This window comes from Aulonocara stuartgranti, assembly GCF_965226115.1.
Source record: "Aulonocara stuartgranti genome assembly, chromosome: 3".
NCBI classification, from domain to species: domain Eukaryota; kingdom Metazoa; phylum Chordata; class Actinopteri; order Cichliformes; family Cichlidae; genus Aulonocara; species Aulonocara stuartgranti.
Genome location: NC_138941.1, coordinates 13,440,941 through 13,458,974, shown reverse-complemented (window position 1 = coordinate 13,458,974; position 18,034 = coordinate 13,440,941). Strand labels below are relative to the sequence as shown.

Here is an 18,034-nt window from a genome sequence, read left to right as displayed (position 1 = left end):
TATGCGCTTACCTGCTGCTCTCTGGCAGGTAGCTCCATGCCCTCCTGGGTTTTAATTGCACCTTAGAACACACATGCATCAACACTACTATAAGCGGTTTGGAGTCTTCTCTCACCCCCATTCTCTGCGGCCTGCTGGAGCGGGGGGGCTAGGAGGAGTTGGCCGTCCGACTGCGGTCTGGGGTGTGTGAAGTGCATATGAGAGCATGAGGGTGGGAATAGATGTTTGTGTCTGTGTGTGCCTGTATGTGGGCAGGGATAGCTCAGTAGGTAAAGTGGTCGCCCCATGATCGGAAGGTCGGCGGTTCGAATCCACTTAACGGCTACCCTGAGGTACCCCTGAGCAAGGTACCGTCCCTACACACTGCTCCCCGGGCGCCTGCTTAGTGGGCTGCCCACTGCTTCACTGAGTGAATGGGTCAAATGCAGAGAAAAACAAGTAATTTCCCCATGGGGATCAATAAAGTATCCATTATTATTATTATTATTATTATTGTCTGTGTCTATATGTCAGGTTGGGTATCAGACGCCACCTCTCTGGGGACATCTCGGGCCCTCCAAGGTTTGGAGGCCTATCTCCACCCACCACCACTTCCTCTGCCGGTGGCGGACTCCCTCAGGTGTCGGTGCGTTGGTGGTTCTTTGTATCTGGGGGTGGGCGTCCGGGAACACACCGGCTCACTCCTTAGCGGCCGCTTATTGGGGCTCGCTCGGGCCACTTCGGAGGTGGGGTGCCCCCAGCCTCTCGGCCTGGGGCTCGGTCACTCAGGCACAGCTGGCTGCCGGCGGACCTCACAGACGCGTCGCTGCAACTCCCCCTGGCTTCTGCTCCGCGGCTGCTGAGTGAGCCCTCATCTGGGACTCTCCTTAGCTCTTACTGGGACAGTGGTGCGGCTGCCCCTCTGTGGGTCTTCCTTGGTCTCTTGTGTTCTGGGGGCCTCTGGATGTCTGGAGTTTTGATCTCCTCCATACCTGCTTGATACCATAGAGCACAGGGCTGTGGCTCCCCACACTCCCTAGCAGATCATTACATGGAGATTTATTGCTAGCTAGTTTATTGTGATGGTGCTTTTTTTTTCTTATTATGTTGCTCTTTGTTGTTTGCTTTCTCCTCTGTTTTTTTTTCTCCATACAGGTGACTCAGGAGTTTTGTTTTTTTATTTGTTTGTTTTTTTTCTCTCTTCCCCCCCTTCTCACAGTCTCTTCTCCCCTTTGGTTTTCTTTCATTCTCTCCCTCTCTTTCTTTCATTCTTTCCCCCTGTCCTATCGCACAGTCATGTATGTCCCGTTTGTAGCAACTGAAAATAAAATAAATTCATAATTATAATAAAGGTCAATCAAATGGACCAATATGGCAAGGTCATGATGATCCACTTGGTAAAATAAATCCGCTTGGCATCTTTCTTGGCCTTAAGACAACAATTCTGATGGCTATAGATCCAAACGGGACAAAAAAAAAAATATGATGATGTATTTTATCTGGATACTGCAGCTGAGCAGAATAAATGTGGTGTGTTTAATAGAATTGCTTTTTTTAGAACTACAAGTAAGCCATAGAATATTTTAGCCTGTACAGGAAGCCAAGAAAGGTTATTATGCATTTTATCAATATTAGTATAGTATGAACATCTTCACACTAATCTGGACGCCTTATTCTGGACTAACTGAAGTCTGTTAAGATCTGTCTTATTAGCTGCTGACCAAATGATTGAACAATACTCCAGATGAGACATTACTAGTGCATTAATGACATCTTTCATAATGAAGAAGTGATACACAAAGAGCATTTCATAGCCATAGCTATGCCTTGTCGGCAGAGTTATGTGACATTAGTGATGTTTGTACTTTCAGCGTTAACTTGGTTTTAAAGCCTTTAAAATATACGCCGTTCAATAGTCGACCTTCATCTGACAGAGAATGTGATGATTTTGTGGATAATTAAAGTCAGTCATATATCCACAAACACAACAAGCAGAAAGTCAGTGATGCTGCTCGGTTTGCAGTCCTGAACATCACGGCACAAGCAGGATCCACTGCACTGTTAATGTTAGCTGTGTTATATTGCTGCCTCTGTTCGCTGGTGTTGAGCCAAACGCACTTTAACGTGTGTTTGAATGAGCTGACGGTTCACTCGTTAAGCTGAAAGAAAGATGCTTTAATCACAGCAGTCACACATGTGTCCACTGCACCATCTGGAACTCTTCTTGTTTACACTCGTAATAACACAAACACTAAATCCTGCTTCTCTGGTGCTGTTGTGTAGCAGTGTGTACACCTGAGACTGTCACCTGTCTGTCTGTCCTGCACTCTCTCTCTGTTTCTTTTTCTCTGATTGTGGAATAAAAGTATGAACATGTGTTTATAAGTTACACTTGTGTTTGAATCCTGCAGCTCATCACACATTTGATTTCCATGTGTGACGACTGCAAGTGTCCAGAGTGAGGACAGACTGAGGGAGCCACTGCTGCACATCATCTGTGAGGCTTTGCAGCCCTGATGATCCACCAGGACAAACTCAGCAGTGTCTGAGGAAGAGGAGGAGGAAGAGCCAGCAGCAGCTGACAGATGGAGAGAATAGACAGACTGTTCCCTGTTTGTGAAGGACTGCTAGGAAAGTTTAACATAACTGTCTGTCCTGAGTCTTATTAGGTAATGTTCAAATAATGTGATCATCCCAGTGTTTCCAGTGTGGGAGAAAGTACTCAGGGCCTTCAAGTTACACACTATAAAAGGCAGCAACAAGTTTAATGTTCAGAAACCTAAAGTCTGTATCAGCAGCAGAATGGAGCTAAAAATAAATGTTGGTTTCAGTTCTATGAAGCTTTGAGTATTTTGGATCAGTAGCTGCTGTGTTTGTTGCATCAATTCAATTTAAATCAATTCAATTTTATTTATATAGCGCCAAATCACAACAAAAGTCGCCTCAAGGCGCTTCATAGATACAGAGAAAAAACCCAACAATCATATGACCCCCTATGAGCAAGCACTTTGGCGACAGTGGGAAGGAAAAACTCCCTTTTAACAGGAAGAAACCTCCGGCAGAACCAGGCTCAGGGAGGGGCGGCCATCTGCTGCGACCGGTTGGGGTGAGAGAAGGAAGACAGGATAAAGACATGCTGTGGAAGAGAGACAGAGGTTAATAACAGATATGATTCAATGCAGAGAGGTCTATTAATACATAGTGAGTGAGAAAGGTGACTGGAAAGGAAAAACTCAATGCATCATGGGAATCGCCCGGCAGCCTACATCTATTGCAGCATAACTAAGGGAGGATTCAGGGTCACCTGGTCCAGCCCTAACTATATGCTTTAGCAAAAAGGAAAGTTTTAAGCCTAATCTTGAAAGTAGAGATAGTGTCTGTCTCCCGAATCCAAACTGGAAGCTGGTTCCACAGAAGAGGGGCCTGAAAACTGAAGGCTCTCCCTCCCATTCTACTCTTAAATACTCTAGGAACAACAAGTAGGCCTGCAGAGCGAGAGCGGAGCGCTCTAATAGGGTGATATGGTACTACAAGGTCATTAAGATAAGATGGGGCCTGATTATTTGAGACCTTGTATGTGAGGAGCAGGATTTTGAATTCAATTCTGGATTTAACAGGAAGCCAATGAAGGGAAGCCGAAACAGGAGAAATATGCTCTCTCTTTCTAGTCCCTGTCAGTACTCTTGCTGCAGCATTTTGGATTAGCTGAAGGCTTTTCAGTGAGTTTTTTGGACATCCTGATAATAATGAATTACAGTCGTCCAGCCTGGAAGTAATAAATGCATGAACTAGTTTTTCAGCATCGCTCTGAGACAGGATATTTCTAATTTTAGAGATGTTGCACAAATGGAAGAAAGCAGTCTTACATATTTGTTTAATATGTGCGTTGAAGGACATGTCCTGGTCAAAAATGACTCCAAGGTTCCTCACCGCGTTACTGGAGGCCAAGGTAATGCCATCCAGAGTAAGAATCTGGTTAGATACCATATTTCTAAGATTTTCAGGGCCGAGTACAATAACCTCAGTTTTATCTGAATTAAGAAGCAGAAGGTTAGCGGCCATCCAGGTCTTTATGTCTTTAAGACATTCCTGCAGTTTAACTAATTGTTGTGTGTTATCTGGCTTCATGGACAGATAGAGCTGGGTGTCATCTGCATAGCAGTGAAAATGTATGCTATGTCTTCTAATGATACTGCCTAAGGGAAGCATGTATAATGTAAACAGAATTGGTCCTAGCACTGAACCCTGTGGAACTCCATAATTAACCTCAGTGTGTGAAGAGGACTCTCCATTTACATGCACAAATTGGAGTCTATTAGATAGATATGATACAAACCACTGCAGCGCAGTACTTGTAATACCTACAGCATGTTCTAATCGCTCTAATAGGATATTATGGTCAACAGTATCGAACGCTGCACTGAGGTCTAGCAGGACAAGCACAGAGATGAGTCCACTGTCAGAGGCCATAAGAAGATCATTTGTAACCTTCACTAAAGCTGTTTCTGTGCTGTGCTGAGCTCTGAAACCTGACTGAAACTCTTCAAATAAACAATTCCTCTGCAGATGATCTGTTAGCTGTTTGACAACTACTCTTTCAAGGATTTTTGATATGAAAGGAAGGTTGGAGATTGGCCTATAATTAGCTAGACTGCTGGGTCTAGAGATGGCTTTTTGAGTAAAGGTTTAACTACAGCCAGCTTGAAGGCCTGTGGTACATAGCCGATTATTAGAGATAGGTTGATCATATTTAAGATCGAAGAATTAATTAATGGCAGGACTTCTTTGAGCAGTTTTGTAGGAATGGGGTCTAAAAGACACGTTGATGGTTTGGAGGAAGTAATTATTGAAGTTAACTCAGAAAGATCAATTGGAGAAAAAGAGTCTAACTTAACATCAATGGTACTAAGAGTAACTGTAGATAATATTACATCTGTGGGATGATTATTGGTAATTTTTTCTCTAATGATAAAAATTTTATTTGTGAAGAAGTTCATGAAGTCATTACTAGTTAACGTTAAAGGGATGGTTGGCTCAAAAGAGCTCTGACTTTTTGTCAGCCTGGCTACAGTGCTGAAGAGAAACCTGGGGTTGTTCTTATTTTCTTCAATCAGTGATGAATAGTAAGATGTTCTGGCTTTGCGGAGGGCTTTCTTATAAAGCAGCAAACTATTTCTCCAGGCTAAATGATGATCCTCTAGATTTGTGACACGCCATTTCCTCTCCAGATTACGAGTCATCTGCTTTAGGGTACGTGTTTGAGAATTATACCACGGAGTCAGGTACTTCTGATTTGAGGCCTTAGTTTTCACAGGAGCTACAGTATCCAGAGTCGTACGTAGTGAGGAGGTGAAATTATTAACAAGATAATCGACCTCTGTTGGGGTAGCGTTCAGATAGCTGCTCTGCTCTGTGTTGGTACAGGGCATTGGAGATGATAACAGTGGGTGGATTATATTCTTAAACTTAGTTACAGTGCTTTCAGAAAGACATCTACTTTGATAAAGTCTACTCTCCACCGCTGTGTAATCAATTATTGTAAAAGTAAATGTTATCAGGAAATGATCAGACAGGAGAGGGTTTTCAGGAAACACTGTTAAATGTTCAGGTTCGATGCCATATGTTAAAACAAGATCTAGAGTGTGATTAAAGTGGTGGGTGGGTTCTTTTACATTTTGAGAGAAACCAATTGAGTCTAATAACAGATTAAATGCCATGTTGAGGCTGTCATTCTTCGCATCTACATGGATGTTAAAATCACCCACAATAATTATTTTATCTGAGCTCAGAACTAAATTAGATATACAGTCTGAGAAATCAGACAGAAACTCTGTGTAAGGCCCAGGTGGACGATAGATGATAACAAGTAAGACTGGTTTCTGAGTTTCACAGCTGGGGTGGACAATGTTAAGCATCAGGCTTTCAAATGAATTAAAAGTCTGTCTTGGTTAGGGATGGGTATCGAAACCCGGTTCTTGTTGAGAACCGGTTCCCACTGTTTCAATTCCTTGGAATCGTTTGCCATTTTTGCAAACGATTCCCTTATCGATTCCAGTCGCCCCGAATGACGTCACCACGTTGCGGAGCGTCATTTACCTGGCAGGAAACACGGCACCAGCGGCTCAAATGCTCAAAAGCTTGGTTATACTTTACGAGAACGGATGACAACAGGGCAACTTGCAATACTTGCAAAGTAGATATTTCATTTAAGGGAGGAAACACTACGAATATGCAAAAGCATTTGCTCACAAAACACGTGATAACCTTAAATGAATGTCGTGTTTTTAATTCCGCTCCGGACTCGTGAATCTCAACCCAGCAGCAGCAGTAACGTTTGCACGTCCTCTCCCGTTAATGCGGCAGGTAAATAATCAACTAACAGTGCATATTATGTTAGCGCGATCTGCCTTATTACAAACCTGCCATTACTGTGCATTTAGGGGACCGTGATGAGACAGACAGAGTCTGGCTGGCTCAGATGCTGGCAGTTCTCACTGCAGTCTACCAGTAGCGTCTCCTTTCAGGCCAGGATAGACGAATGTCACCGAGCAGTGACTGAGTTTGTGGTCAAAGGCTTGCACCCGTTTGCCACAGCAGATGCCCCCGATTTCACTTTGGTAAGTGAATGTGTTTAATTGTAGGCAGGGACATTACTGGATATTCTTGTGTAATTGCTACAGAATAATTTATGTTACACTTTGTTATTGCTACAGGAGAATATTTATTTTATTATTTTACATTTACATTTTTTTCCTGGGGACCCTGTGACACCCCATTGAAGAGCCGCAGGCTGGATCTCTTAAGATCTCACTGTTGGGTTTGTAAGGCCATGTTACTCCTAAATTTCTATCTTGTTCAAAGAGAAGATAAAAAATAAAGTTCTAAGCTAATCGACCTCAGTGTTCTCCTTTTTTAAAAATAAGAATCGATAAGAGAATCGATAAAGAATCGAATCGTTAAACAGAATCGAAAATGGAATCGGAATTAGGGCTGGGCCATATTATACCGTTCACGGTAATACCGGTATAAAGTTAGGCAACGATAGGAAAATGAAATATCGCGATAGAATATGAGTAAAACGCGCATGCGCAGTGCCTTTGTTTTCATACGCACATGGCCGATTGTTGAGTGAAACAAATGAACCAGAATTGGTTTGTAAAAATGGTGCAACTTCAGTGATGTGGAACTGGTTTGGTGTTTGTCCGTCAGATACACAAAGCACATTTTTTGCAGAACATGCAAGCGGCCGTCGTTATTGTCGTATTTGTCGGACTAAGATGCTCTTAAATCTGGGAGTAATCTGGGTCCTAAACTCCGTATGCTATAGGTCAAACGAACACTGCAGCATCACCTAGACTTAAAAACTGTCTAAATTCTTTCATCTTTAATAAAACGATCAGCATTGCTGCTTTACCAGGTGTAACTATGAAGTTTAGCTTCCAGGCATCCATGAAAACAAAAGTTATTACATTTAACGGAGTTAGAAGTTAGCAGGAAGCTAGCGGAAGTTAGCTCACTAGTTTTGCTAGTTACCCAAGCATGATATACCATGTTCTGACAGAGATTTCTGGAAAAATTCAAACGTACAGCTCTGCTATCACTTCCAACATAAATGAAGACAGGAAACTAAACAGCAGTGACGTTTGTAGGGTTACTGAAGGTGGGCTAACTGGTATATAACGATATGCTACGTGATCGCTAGCAACACAGCTATGTTAGCATAACATAAACAGTGAAGCTGGAGGACGAACACCAACACTTTTCCACTTAGAAAAGTTAACGTGCCTGATAGTTAGAGACAAATGCAATCGCATGGCAGGATGCTGTAAACGGACCAAACTTCAGTCAGGAGAACAACTGAGATAATCCATCCACAATACAAGGTTAGTCATTAATATACTGCAACAACATGGGAATAGAACAGCTGCCAGAGAATTCAACATTAATGAATCAATGGTACAGAAGTGGAGGAAGCAAGAAGAATGAGTTTAATAAAGTTTGATTTATCTGACTGCTTTGTTTCGCTTAATGTGCCTTATAATCACGTGCACCTTATGGTCCGAAAAATACGTACTGCACACTGCAGTTTAATGTTGCAAAGCACCTCTTTTTAACTTCAGTCGATATTATACATGGTTATGCTCAGGATATGTCAGCCCATTTCTACTGGAAATGCCTTTTGGTTAAACTTTCAGCAAGGAATTTGCATTTGCACTGTTACATTTTTATAAAGCTTTAATGTACATAAAAACCAGCTTCTTGTTTAAGTGAAAATAAATGGAAGGTTGTCTTTTTGCGCTAGTAATGTTGTGGAGTTGTATTTTGTCTCGCATCAATTATATCGTCAGTTATATCGTTATCGCAAATTTTCAAATATATATCGTGATAAATATTTTTGGCCATATCGCCCTGCTCTAATCGGAATCGTTAAAATCTTATCAATACCCATCCCTAGTTTTGGTCTTTCATTAATTAATAGGCTGGTGTGAAAAATTGCTGCCACACCGCCCCCTCAGCCTGTGCTTCGAGATTTCTGGTAGTTAGAATGACTCGGGGGTGTTGATTCATTTAAACTAACATAATCATCCTGCTGCAACCAGGTTTCTGTAAGGCAGAGTAAATCAATTTGTTGATCAATTATTAAGTCATGTACTAACAGAGACTTGGAGGAGAGAGACCTAATATTTAATAATCCACATTTCACTGTTTTACTCTTTGGTTCAGATGTGGATACTGTATTGTTCTTTCTTTGTAATTGTTTATGTTTAAGTTGTTTGTTGCTGGTTTTTAGTTTGTTTTTTGTCTTTTTGGAAGCTGACACAGTCTCTATGGAGATGGGGTTTTTTTTGGGGGGGGGGGGGGGGTAGCAGGAGGAGAGAAGCTGCAGAGAGGCGTGTAAGACTGCAACTCTGCTTCCTGGTCCCAACTCTGGATAGTCATATTTTGGGGGGGTTTAATAAATTTGTCCATATTTCTAGAAATGAGAGCTGCTCCATCCAAAGTGGGATGGATGCCGTCTCTCGTAACAAGACCAGGTTTCCTCCAGAAGGTTTGCCAATTATCTATGAAGCCCACATCGTTTCTGGGACACCACTCAGACAGCCAGCAATTTAAGGAGAACATGCGGCTAAACATGTCACTCCTGGTCTGATTGGGGAGGGGACCAGAGAAAACTACAGAGTCCGACATTGTTTTGGCAAAGTTGCACACCGATTCAATATTGATTTTAGTGACCTCCGATTGGCGTAACCGGGTGTCATTACTGCCGACGTGAATTATGATTTTACTGAATTTACGTTTACCCTTAGCCAGCAGTTTTAAATTTCCTTCAATGTCGCCTGCTCTGGCCCCTGGAAGACAATTGACTATGGTTGCCGGTGTCTCTAGCTTCACATGTCTGAGAACAGAATCGCCAACGTATTGCTGTAACTGTTTATATGCTTTATATATTCTGAGCTAAGTTGATCTATAGTGTTACATCATATTCTATAAGGATGTTATGTGTTTGTAGACTTTCTGCCCAGTTTGACCCATTTAGCAGAAGTCAGCCTGTTTAAGGCTCTGATATCTATTCTGTGTGACTTACAGCAGTTATGACATGGTCTGATTTTCTCACCCAATAAAGGAATATTTCATATATCAGTCTACTCTTCATTCTATCAGACACAGTTATCACAGCTCCTACATTTGCTTTTTACACATATATGTAAGCACTGAGCCAAATTTAGTACCAACATATTAAATGAACAATATTTGTCTCTTATATATGATACATCTGTATACACACTGTCACAGATACTTGTCTGTGAGTGAAGTGATTAATATAATAACTATAATATTGGTCATATTATATTTACATTACCACAGTGAGATGACTTTAGTCTCATGAACAACATCAGCTAATTGTTATTTACAGCTAATCTTAAACGACTGTTCAGCACAGAAATGAAGCCCAACAATCATGTTTCACAGTCCTGTGGTCTCAGCCTCAGATACTCATCAAATCACACAGAGCTCATGTAGAAACAAATGAACTAAATATGTTCTCCTTCATTTCTGTCAAACAAAGCTGTATGAAACGTTTCCAGCTGTTAGTATCATGGTTGCTAGGCAACCTGGGCAGCGCGACGGAGGCTAGACGTCCCATTTCACGAGCCTACGAGCCTCGCACATCGGCCTTAGCGGTCTTTGAGTACGCGGCCCTTGAGGACTTTAAAGCTGCAGAACCTGAATCGGGATACAGCCATGATGATCTCCAGCCTCGTGCTCGCCAACATTCTCACCTGAGTTAAGAAGACTGTTAGAGTTGTATTGTTGATTGTCATTTATGCTTAGAAACATTTACTCACATATGCTTAGAAGTATATAATCATTTGTAGATTTAAAGAATGTCTCATCCTAAGAGGTCTGTAACAACTCTGTGTAGCATGAAGAGAGGAGAGATCGTATCTTCCCTTGCTGATTTATGGTAGGATTAACGTAGCTATGTCTGTTCTAGTCTGAGTGCTTTTCTGTTCAGATGACCTGCTGGACTTCCTTACCGGGGGGGGTCTAGTCTACCCTCTTCCTGACCAAGGATGTTTGCTTGTGTGCTTTTATGACCCTTTGATCAGCAGTACCTCACACACACACACACACACATACACACACCCAGGCAAGGTACTCTTTGTGTGTATGTGGACGTCATATGTTAATGAACCTATGCATATTCATGTAACCTCAATAAAAGGACAGTGGTATGGGAGGACGGACGAGACCAACTGGAGTCAAGCGGTTGTCCAGTTCTCTCCCGTGCACGAGTAACATGAAGAAGCTTGCCTACAAGTGTTTTGCTTTTGCAGTGTAATTATATTGTCTTCAACGTTCCAGCGAATAGGTTTATACTCTAAAACCTATCAAAGACGATCACTGAAATGGTCTCAGCAGGTCCTTTGATGACAGCAATGAAATGCAGTGGTAAGGCTTTTTGGGGATTAAGTTCGTTTTCATGGCAAAGAAGGACGATGCAGTTCATCTGATCACTCCTCATAACATTCTGGAGTGCAGGCAAAATGCTATTATAAAAACTTAAGCAGCAACTTCTCCAGGTTCCAATATTTATGCAATTCTCAAACCTTTTGGCCACGACTGTATAACCTCTTCTGAAGTTTAGTGGATATTATACATGGTTATGCTCAGGATGTGTCGGCCAGTTTCCACTGGAAACGCCTTTTGGTTAAACTGTCAGCGAGGAATTTGCATTTGCACTGTTACATTTTTATATAACTTTAATGCACATAAACAACAGCTGCTTGTTTCAGTGAAAATACATTGATGGGTTTTTAATAAAGTTGTGCAGCTGTAAAGTATTTTGTCTGGTGTCAATTCTATCGTCAGCTACATCGTTATGGCAAATGTTCAAATGTATATGGTGATAAATATCTTTGGTCATATGGTCCTGCTCTGTCTGTCACCTTCTGTGTTGAGCTCATTGTTTCCTCTGTAGTGGCTGAGCTGAGTCCAAGTAGCTGAAAATGTTCCTCTGCTGCTCCGTCAGACTCTCCTCCTCCTGCTGATCAGCTGGGACACAAAACAGATCTTTGTTAGGCTCCACACTGCACTGAAGAGTCAAAGTGTCTCATATGTTCATCTGACAAGTAAAAGAACACATTTTTGTTTCCCGAGGTGGGCAACTTGTTGGAAACAAACACAAAAGGTTTGAGCACTGATACCTGCCATTGCTGCCATTGAAAGATGCAACGCCAGCAATGTGGATTGTCAAGACTCAAACCAATCATCAAGCAAAGACAACAGGGATCATTTGTTTCTGTTTATTTAGCATTCACAGCATTTGTAGTTGCCTTCTGTGCAGGGGAAGTCCACGCACACTGTGTGGTACCGCCATCCGCAGAAGGTGCATTCAACCTCTGTAAGAGAAACGAGATTGTCTGAGACTGAAATGATATTCACTAAAGAAGTGGTGATTTGTAAAACTTCACATTTTGATCCGGGACGTACTCTGCATGAAAACAAGCGCTCACTCTTCCTGCTCAACAAATGACAAGGGCGGAGCCTTATACCACGTGATACAGAAGCTGTGCCGTGTGATGCTAAAATTAGCAGGGAAACAACAACGGAGAGCACGTCAGGGATGACGAGAAAGTGACAGGAGAAAATCCGTCCCGGTCAACCACCCAAACATCAATAACGGGAACCTTATACAGCGCTTCCCTATACACGTCGAACTCCCGCAGGCACAAAGACATCACGGAGGCTATCACTTATCACCTGACCAAAGATATGGCTCCATCAACACTGTGCAAAACGAGGGATTTAGGAAAACGATCAACACCCTAGACAAACGCTACACAGTGCCGTCCCACAACTATTTTTCTATTGTTGCACTACCTGCTCTGTACACGCAGCGTCGAGCAACGGTGGAGACGGAATTTCAAGCAGGACAACATTTTGCTGCAACAACAAAACGTGAGACATTTGTTGTTTTATGTTTATTTATTGTTATGAGAGAATCATGATCTCAATTCTAAGCCAAAAAATCGTGATTCTCATTTTATGCAAAATCGTGCAGCCCTAACATTAACATAAAACTATTGTTTCACCAGAGAAACAAACATGAAGAGAGAGAGAGAGACAATAACAGCTACCAAACAGTCATCATAATTCGTCACACAATGAGAAAAGGACAAATCAACAAGTAACAATGACTAATTAATATTAAAATCTGTAACATAATGTATTGTTTGGAGTTTAGTCTGATTGGTTCAGGATGACCTGCCATTATCCAATCACACGTCTGCTTACCTGCATCTTTTCTCTTTTTTCTAACCTGAGCACCTGATGGCTTTGAACTTTTGTTGTCCATCTTCCATTGGTTTGAATTTTGCGCTCCAGTACAAACACAAATCCCCCAACCCGAGGATCAGCACAATTAACCTAACAGACCTACACCTTAGTTCACAGATTCACTTTGTCTAAGGTTGATTTCTGGGATTTCACACAACCCAGGATTCAGATCGTGAATCCATGATGGGCTTGGATTTACATCATTATAAATGAAATGTGCTCTACTTGGAAGCAGCCGGCCCCGCCCCTTTTGACGGCTTGTGTGAGACTTTAAATCATCAAACTGTAAATTATAAATTTAAATTCTTATTGATCCTTTACCCCAAGTCCTAAAGTGTAGATTTATTTTCTTACTCTTCTTATATTTATTGTTTGTTTACTTGCACCGCTGTAACTGCAGCCTCGTCGTCTCGTCTCTCTATATGCTGGACTGTCTGTAGCGGAGATGACAATAAAGTTTACTTTGACTTCAGCAGCGCGCAGGCGCACCGAGGGCTCTCGCGCTCACTTTATAGAATTTAGAAAAAACATCGGTGCAGATTATAAGTCTGTATCATAATATCTGTTTGTTGTGTTGTTTTTATTTTCTTTTGCGAGTTGGTTATTAGATGCCGCTCCAGCCAGCCAGAGACTCCCCGCCGCCCCGCCCTCTCCTCCCTGTGCCGCCAGCAGCAGGCGCACCTCGCAAACGGAGGGCGCCCTTACTCCCAGCAAATGGCTGATAGAAAACCGATCGGTGCCTACGAATTTCCCAATATGCGCTGGCATGACGTCGGGGAAGCATGGGTACGACCGATTCTTTTATTTTTTTCTTGCCAATGCCCGTGATGCCCCCCCCACCACGATGCATTCTATTGGTTTGCACACTTACACACACCCAGCTGTGGTTTCCTGTTTTGCTGGACTCTGGAGAGCCCCGCCTTTAACGCTCTTCTCTCACAGAGAGCAACAGAAAACTTGGAAAAACTCCAGATTGACTGAACTCAGTTCAAAGTTACCTTGACACCTTTAGATGTGAGACGTAGTGATGGTCCGCTTGAAGCTGACGCTCCGGTGCGTGTGTCAGAAAGATCAACGCGCTGCTTCAGAAGCACCGTGTCGAGGCTTGATTCGTTTGGCCAGAGTCACGTGATCAGTGACGTCTGAAGCTTCGTTTAGAACGTACCTTTTTTTAAATCGAACTTTATTGAAACACAATGAGTATACAACATACAAACAGATGAAGTTTACAAAAGAACAGAACATGAACATACAGAACCAGGAGTAAAAAAATGATGATATGAGTAGGCGAAAAAAATCAACATATTGTAACGTGCAGTGGAGATGAAGCCAGCCGCGGAGGTGTGCAGGTGGATAGCGAATGAGCAACAGCTTCTGACTTTCCAAAAAGTACTCATTTATTTACAATATCAAAAATAAAAGTGCTACCTCTACCATACATTACTAAAGAGCACACTAGTCTGCGTACACACGGGAGCATCCATTACAGGAGGAGTGCAAAGAAGAACAAAAAGGGGGTGACACCAGTCGTGAGACAGGAGGCGCCGCCATGTGGTGATACACTGCATTACAATAGCAACTGTTACAATATAAATATTGTTCTGAGAGGCTTTTTGTTGGTTGAGTCTGAAATTGATTGTATGTACAATTCATATCCTTATAAAAAGGCAGAAATATGGTGTTTTATTAATAAACTTACATTTATGGATATAAAATAGCTAAAAGTATTAACATGCCTCAGAGAAATCACTAATAACACTAAGGGCTGGACGGATTTGATTTGCATTCTTCAAGAAGAGTGTGGTGTCATCAGCTAGCTGGCTGATGATGAGCTCCTTATCAGCTGTGCTGATTCCTTGTATAACAGGTCAAATCTCGGGGTGGAGTCTTAATCATTTTAATTGAGCTATTGCCATTCGTGTACAAGGTTTTGATAGCTTTACAGAAAAATGCCAAATTTTTCCAAAGAGTGGAAAATAAATTGATGTTCAATTGTATCAAAAGCCTTTTAAAAATCCAGGAAGAGAATGAAGCTATAGTCAGATACCAAATCAGAGTAATCAAGTAGATCTAAAACCAGTCTCGTGTTCTTAGAAAGGTGTCTGTTTCTCATAAAGCCTGATTGTGTCTCATCGATAATTGTGTCCAAGAACTCTTTCATTCTGTTAGCAAGTACTAAAGCCTTAATCTCATAGTCATCATTGAGCAGACAGATGGGTCTCCAATTGTCAATAAGAAGTAAGTCTTTGTTTGGCTTTGGAATAAGTGTTATGAGACCCTGAGTAAGAGTAGGAGGGAGGATGTTATTCTCTACACTTCCTATGAAAAGCTGCAGTAAGAACGGAGCCAGGAGATTAGAAAATGATTCATAAAACTCTGCAGTTAAACCATCTGTGCCGGGAGATTTGTTGGCCTTAAGTGCAGAAATAGGATTACAAACGTCCTCCACAGTCAGAGGGCTGTCACAGTGACTTCTATCTTCCACAACAATAGTTTTTAGGTTTTTAATATTATTGAGAAACAGCGTTGAGACATATATATATATATTCTACTTTTCTAAATGATTGACTATTTCAATGGAGAACCTAAATGACACGGACCCGTGTTTGTTATTACATATCTCTATTTTGAATGTGACAAGTCTATCATTGCCTGTTATTCATAGGTATTAACAGAGTTTTTGGCCTTTTTTTCCATCTATAAAAGCTAATTGACTCTTTACAGCCTGCTATGGTTAATAATAACATGTTCAGTCATGAGTGAAATCAAAGCTTTTCTTCACTTTAGCATTTAACATTCCCAACAATATAATGTGATACCTTAATTAAAACACAGCTAATAAAACACAATTTTCTTAATGCAAACATCAGTGACTCAACATTAGCAACCAAAGGGTTCAGTCTGCAGCTCACACTCATGTGAAGCTACAGCCTCCCCCTTTAGTCTCTGTCATCCTTCTGCTCCTGCACAAACAAAGCAAGACAAAACCTCCACCCTTCTTCTACAGGCTGGGTGAATTGTTGTGGACATTCACTAATCCTAAAGTCGGCACCGTTTTTGTCTCAGTATCAAGTCAGTTAAACTTTTAGTCGTCAGTCCGTCACAGTCCAGTCACGTGCATACATCCACACACATTCATACCAGATATTGCTGATAATGGAGTCTCACGCGCAGCCTATTCGAGCCTCCATCACCAGCAAGATGACGTCATCATTTTAAAGGAAAACAGCTCCTTGTTTTTGGACTGGATTGACTCGCTGCAATCCTTTTAGGCTCAGGACTTCTCATGTGATCAATGTCCCATATAAGTGAATTTCTCCCAAGCCCATTATAATCATGGAGAAAAACACTTTGCCACTGTTTCCAGTAAGAATATTTTATAGCGCTTTAAAGTTCAATCTCTCAGGTCTGGATTAAAGAGCTGATTTGTTAAATCAGGAACTCACAAAATACCAAAATATCACCACCGGTGGATCACACCTCTCAGATGTTCTTATCTCAGTGCACTGTAACAAAAGCACAAACAAACGCAACCAATAAAATACTAATAAAGTAACAAATACTGGGGCCCATTGCAAACATGTCCAAGCATAAAACCATCTTTCTCTCTCTTAGAGAAAGAAAACAATCCAAACCTCACTGATAAAATCAACCTAGTGTCAAGCAAAACCCAAAAATCAACCAAAATTTCACCAGAAAGTTTTCCTCCCTCCCGGGACAATATTGTGCAGGAATACAGGCACCGTAACTCCTTTTGCACTGACAAAAACATGTTGGATTTACTTGATTCAATAGTGGACACTGGTTGCACACAAAGGTTTTGCTTTGGCAGAAACTTAAACAACTGAGTTAAATCAACACAACCTTTTCATATTCAGTAAAGCTGCATGTTGTGTTCATAAAACACGATTGAAACATGTTCAGATGGAGTAAGTTGAGCTCCTGGAACATTTTAATCCTTCAATTGAAATTGAATGGGTCTACAACAACTACCATCCTCCTATCTCTATCCTGGTTGCAGCAGGGCTGGGAAATAACCCTGAAGTGATAGGTTACCAGGCAGGGTACACCCTGGACAGCTCACCAGTCTATCAGATAGAAACACACAGCCGTTTACATTCATGGATAATTTAGCCCAGGACCTTCTTACTGTGGAGCAACAGCACTAACCAGCATGCCAACAATGGAGGAAATACAGGAAAGCTATGATTTCCTGTATTTGAGGCAGAATTATTTTGTTCTTGCCCTTGACAGGTTAATCCACAATAAATAGCAACAGCATGCATGTGGTGTGTGTGTCGTTGTCTGCCTCTTATAACTCCAGTGATTTTCCTGTAGTTTGAAATCTTATGCGGTGTTGACACAATAATTTGTTGTAAACCAGGAAATTCCCAACTGTGGTAGAAAGCACAGCTTAGCCTTAGCAAATGTTCAAAGAAAAGTCGTCACTTCCTGATTTCTGCTTCACTGATAAATATTGTCACACTGGGGTTTTTGCAAATGATATCAGTGAGCACTGTGTGGCAGCTGGAGTCAGACAACTGAAGCTCCCACAATCAAGACCACAAACAGCTTTCAAAGGAGATTTGAAGCTTTTCTGGCAGCAAGCTTCATGATTTATGGGACTGGAACTGGAACAGAAACTACCTGATCACCAATGGTGAGCTGGCATGGAATTATTTTTATGACATTTTATCAAAGTTATAAATAAGCATGCCCATTAACACATAGTGAGTGAGCATGTTGTCTTCCCACGCAGTGAACAGCGGACGCTAATGTTTTTGTCACTTTTTACAGAGTCAAACTCAAAGTAAGGTCAGTGCTTCCACGCTTTAAACGCTGCACGCTCACACTCTCTCCACACTCGATAGATTATCCATTGTTCATCTGCACACAGCTGCGGTTTTAGTAACGCAGTAACGCAGCGTGCTTACGGGAAAGTAACAGTAATCTAATTACCTTTTTTGCAATAGTAATCCCTCACTTTACTTGTTTCTTGAAAAAAGTAATCGGATTACTGCCCATCTCTGGTTGGAGCTGTGCACTTGTGGGTTCAACCTTGTGTACACGTTTATCTTTGCTGTGTGTACTTGTACCTCTGAGTGGAAGCTGAACTCTTGAGTTCGAGTATCGAAGCATCAGCTGTGACGTTAAAGTCCAAACAGCTCGTTCATTTGACGTGCAAATGAACGAAGGTAACGCCGTTTTCATG

At 41.6% G+C, this 18,034-nt stretch overlaps 1 protein-coding gene across 3 annotated transcripts in view; it reads right to left on the bottom strand.

Moving 5' to 3' along the window:
* Positions 1-18,034, bottom strand: part of LOC309702220 (uncharacterized protein) — a 72,230-nt gene that overhangs the window by 9,971 nt on the left and 44,225 nt on the right. Inside the window, exons 1-3 of one of the 3 annotated variants that reach the window (XM_082526747.1) lie at positions 13,821-15,920; positions 11,820-11,885; positions 11,433-11,538 (exon numbers count right to left, since the gene is read on the bottom strand). The exons of 1 other annotated variant lie outside the window; for it this stretch is intronic. The gene's annotated coding sequence lies outside the window, so the exon portion shown is untranslated. Of the gene's footprint in view, positions 1-11,432; positions 11,539-11,819; positions 11,886-13,820; positions 15,921-18,034 lie in introns of those variants that run through there. One more of the 3 variants, XM_082526746.1, reaches the window with a different exon arrangement.